Here is a 5,146-nt window from a genome sequence, read left to right on the forward strand (position 1 = left end):
TCAAGTTGGACTGATGATTGACATCTGATAGGAATATCTCATGGACCAATGCCAACTTATTGTTAACTAAAGTACATATTGCAGCTCTCTTTGCATATATTTTTTAGCCCCATGCCCCTGCTGGTATAATAGTGCAGGTGTTTGTTGTAAGGCAGGTTGATTTTGTAATTATTCAGTAATAATTTATTAAATTTTCTCTGACACCTTTTATGTTTAAATGTAAGGCTTTACTCATCCCACAATAAATTAAATATAATGTTATTGAGTCAAAATATCTAAATGTGGGGGCTTTCCAAGTAAGTATTGATTGATATGGCTTTAATTAAATCGGCATACTGTATATACTTCTGCCATAGGGTGCCACCCCTCAAAATCTCCTGTCCCCCTCTTGCCACCCCATGAATATTTTTCTAGATCCGCCCCTGCCCTTGAGCTCTGGTCGTATGATCCGTTCGCGTCCCGTCCTCTGGCCCGGCAGCTGGCGAGTCCCTATTTCCTCCTGGTCGCGACGCCAAATATGTAGGAGATTAACCGAGATATAAAACACTTAGACTAATTCAAGAGAGAGAGTAAAATGAAAACGAGGGGTCCGGAGCAAGAATTGACAAAAGACTTTATCGTGCAGCAAAACAACAACGACAACAGCCTGAGTGGGTTTGCAAAGTCACTGCCGTTCACAAACTGCGGCGTCTTTTTATACACACAAACAGAACAGCTTCTCCTTGAGGTGTCTGCCTCCATTCAGTCATAAATCCACTTTAACCTGAATGGTCAGAAAATAGACAACAAATGGTCTGCAAAGATAGCCCTGCTCCTTTTAGGGGGGCTCCATCTGTTCTAAACCCAGACACCTAGGCACCGTGTGTTTTCCACTATTAGGTATAAAAGACCCAGGGGCGGATCTAGAAAAATATTCATGGGCATAGAATAACTCCCAAAGTAGAGTGTATAACCTGCATGCTTGGAAGAGCCAAATGGGGATTCAGGGGAAGTGCTATCAAAGATTTCCCTCTCTTTCTTTTTTTATATCTTTAATTTCTAAGTATTTAAGACCTTTTGGGTTTACCTTATTATTTTTTTTGCTCTTGATGTGAAGCTTGTTTTATTATTAATTATTGATGACTTATATTGGTTTATAAAAGTTCAGACAGGTGTGCAACCAAGTAGATTAGAGATGGCCATTTGTAAATAATTTACAGAAGATTACTTGCATTTTGTTGTCCAAGTACCTGTTACTTGGTTCAATGACAATAAAGTTTAATATAATCAAATCGAATGACTGTTGATACAAAAGGAGGCACATGAAGTTAACGGTCAGGAAAACCAGCTGAGTGTAGAAGGGTTTGTGTTTGTTAGCGCGTCTTTAGCGCGGATTGCAATTCTTATTGCAGCATGCAGGGTTATGCGAGAAACATACGGAGGGACGCGGTCGTTGAGCTCCGCCGCCCCACATTGCATGACACGTTAAACTCAACTAGAATCGCAACCATCAATTTGATGTCAACAGAACAAAAATAGTCGGAAAGCCTACAGAAACTATAGATAGTTAATGTGACAATCACATTATTAAAAATAAACTTGGAGCAATGATTTACTAAGGAACTATTTTCCAATTCCAATCTTTAACTATGATGTTTCTGTAATACACAGCCCTGCTCTTTTCTAATTATTATAATTTCTTTATAGATAGACGGTAGATCAGTAGTACCTCAAGAATGTAGTCTCTCTGCCGCGCCGCTTGCTTCGTTCGTTTGGAGGACTCTCGCGCCTTCCTTGTATTCAAAATCAGTGCCGGCGGGAGTCTTGGGGAGGGGGGGGGGGGGGGGGCAGGCGGGATGGGGCAATATTTCCTGGTTGCATTCACTTGCAGTCGGACTTTTGAAATTCGACATTTTGTAAATGTCTTGTAAAAGCAAAAAAAAAAAAAAAAAAATGAATTTTGCGCTGCCAACTGGGGTGGCAGCTGGGGTGGCAAGGCTTTTTTTAGGGTGGCAGTTGCCACCCCATGCCACCCCAGTAGATCCGCCCCTGAAAAGACCTCATAATAATCACAGTTGACCATAGAATATAATCAGTAATTTCTACCACAGTGGCAGCATGGTGGCAGCGGCAGTGGACTTGGCCTGTGTTATCGGTGCGAAAGTAAGCGTTTCTCATTTTAGAGTGTAGAAAAATCCCTAACCAAATCTGTTATTGACTGACATGGCAACGCTTGCCAATAGCAGATACCATCGTGCTTTGGGCCCTTGTCCATTAATGTGTGCTTAAACTTATACTTACTCTTGTAATGCAACATTTAATCTGCCCTCAACAAAGAAGTCAACAGCAGATTGCACCAGGGCATCCCTCTGCTTCAGTGTTGTGATGCGTCTGCAAGCCCCAACAATAGCAAGACTTTCCTCTGCCTCCTCTATTGCAGCTTTTGCATCTCCAACAGTTGTTGCTTCTTTAATCTAAAATAGTTATGAGCAATCGTTGCTTTGAATGTAGCGTGAATTATAATGCTAGCACAAGATACAATAGCTGTAGATCACACTGAGGTACTGAGAGGCAGGTTTAATTTGCTGATATATTCCTTATTAGTGTACACTGAATAGTAGGACTCACCTTCAAAAGCTTCTCCTTGAACGTGACATCACTCACTTCCTCCAATGTTGCAGGGTGAGTACGTTTATCACAAAGCTGACTAAACAACCTCTCTGAGAAGAAATTTGGTGCCACACTTCCATGAATTACACACACGGATATCATCCATGCTATCTGTGTATACAGTTTTCCTTCCAAGGCTGTAAACACAATATATTGAATTACTATGATAGAATGTCCAATGCTGAATGTTTCACCATTCATACGATAGGCGTTTTAAATTCTGTTGTCAGGTAAGAAACTCCAGTATTAATCCCCGTAGAGATGCCACTCCTATGTATGAGGATGTGTTGAGGACATTTCGTCACAATTTGCCAGAACAAAACCACCTTCTGAGTATATGTCCTGAAACACCCTAATTTAAAAGGATGAGTGGGATGTTCACACAGAATTAAATGCTGGGTTTTCCCCACCTGCAACGGAACTTAAAAGTGTTCAAAAACTTCAGAATCATCCCATTTCAACACATAAAGGGAATATATGTAGAAAAGTGTCGAGGGTCAATCTTTTGTCTGTCTCAGGTCCTTCAAATATGCTGGACTGATGAATGGCCTTCATTAGCAACCTTAAATACTCTCGAGTGGGTCCACCACCATCTACTGCACCTTCAGATGTTTGTTCACTGTCAACAAAAACCATGTCCAATCTGGCCTCTGGATTGAAATGCCGCCGTCTGAAGGCCTGAAGGGAACTCCTCAGTATGTTGTGGACATTGCCAGTGTAGTCTCTGCATATGTTGATCTGATTGCTGGTGGGGCATGAAGTGTGATCAATCTTCTCCCCAAGTCGGTTCAAAATGGTTCTAAGGTCAGTCCTGTATAGAAATAAAAACAAACATTATAAAAGGGATTAAATTATAAGGCTGGCAATAATATTTTTAATTGTCAGCAAATACCAAAACATAAAAGGCTGGCCACAGTAGTTTTTTGCAAACTCTACTCAAACGGGAGAAAATGTTTCGTTTGTTGGGGACTATTTTCAGCAGCAGTTTATTCCACACTTGGTGCTCTAGTGAGTTATTGTGGCAGCAGGACGGTGTGTGTGGGACTGAGTCAAAATAAACGAGTGTGTGTTCATACTAGTAATATAAGCCAGTGTAACAGTGTGGCTTATTGATGTTTATTTTAATAGTATGGACAACAATGGAGCTCTATGGCACAGAGGAATAAGATTTATCAGGCTTTGATACATACAATACTTTTTAGGAGGATCAATGCATTGTTGGCTTTATCCTCCTCATTTGTTGATAAAAAAAGACATGTTACTAAAGACTAAAACCATGCATTTGCAAAACAACATACCCTTCAGGAGAGAAAGACCCGTCATGCCCAGGTGAAGACATGGGTGATGGCAAAGGGGACCAAGTGAACTGGTTGTTGAAATTGGGAGATTCAACTTGATTGGTGGAATCAAGTGCTGGGACAAACTGCAATGATTAAGCATGTGTTGGTATTAACTTATCCATTTAACCTGGTAGGATCAACTTACAACCACAAAATTACTAATATGACTTAGACAGAAGGTCAATCAATATTACCACCATCACTGTTATTAGTTGTTATTAGTTGTTATTAGTTTCTTTGTTTTTTTGCAGTTAAAGCCTTGCAAAATAATGCACACAAAGGTAACACGGCTAAAAATCATGGCTCTCACCTCAGGATCATCAGTTTGAATCCAGTGGACATAAAGTGTTTTTGACCCACTGATGTTGTTCTCCAGAAGTGATCCAGACATGTTGCTGTTGAGAGTTGTCCCCGACATCGCATCTTGAATATGAAAATATTATGTGGCATCTTCTTCTTCTCCCACAAAGTCAAATAATATCTACAAAATGATACATGAAGAAAATCTTTGCATTTAACACTCATTTTCAAAACTGGAAACACTGCATAGTATTCACAGCCTGTATTTTATCATGTAACAATGATAAATAGTGGACAAATGACCAACCTGAACGGATTCAGATAGAACAAATCGTCTTGTTCTGGTAATACCACTGGGGTATTTAAATCGGAGGGGTACACCATGAGCTGCCTCAGGAACACCAGCCATTCGCAACTGCCTCTCATGTATGGCCTACAATTAAAAACAACAACAAAAAACAGATTTGTAATCATTAAAATAATTAGGGCTGTAACGGTTACTGTCATCAGGTATCTTACCTACCATGCTCTTGACTAATCAATTAATAGTTTGGTCTACAATATGTCAAAAGATAGTGAAACATGTTTGTCACAGATGAAAGTCCCAAGTTGAAATCTTCCAACGTCTTGTTTTGTCAAGCAACAGTCTAAAACCCAACCATATTCAGTTTACACCATAGTTTACCATATTAATAAATCACATACAGTAAGACAAAGAAAATAAAATATTTGAGGAAAATATTCACACTATACACACTTACCTTTGTTAAAAATAATTTGACAACACTTATATAATTTACAACAGCTCATACCTTTTTGCGTCTTTCCTCCATTTCAGAGGATTTCTTCTGCAGGTC

At 39.7% G+C, this 5,146-nt stretch overlaps 1 long non-coding RNA gene across 1 annotated transcript; it reads right to left on the bottom strand.

Annotated features, from left to right (window-relative positions):
• Positions 1-1,875: 1,875 nt before the first annotated feature.
• On the bottom strand, positions 1,876-4,676 carry LOC130379065 (uncharacterized). The gene is made up of 4 exons (XR_008895089.1): positions 4,300-4,676; positions 3,948-4,072; positions 2,608-3,460; positions 1,876-2,453 (listed from the first exon to the last, which is right to left on the bottom strand). It is a non-coding gene; the product is annotated as an uncharacterized LOC130379065 (long non-coding RNA).
• Positions 4,677-5,146: the final 470 nt, after the last annotated feature.

This window comes from Gadus chalcogrammus, chromosome 3, assembly GCF_026213295.1.
Source record: "Gadus chalcogrammus isolate NIFS_2021 chromosome 3, NIFS_Gcha_1.0, whole genome shotgun sequence".
Taxonomy (NCBI): Eukaryota; Metazoa; Chordata; class Actinopteri; order Gadiformes; family Gadidae; genus Gadus; species Gadus chalcogrammus.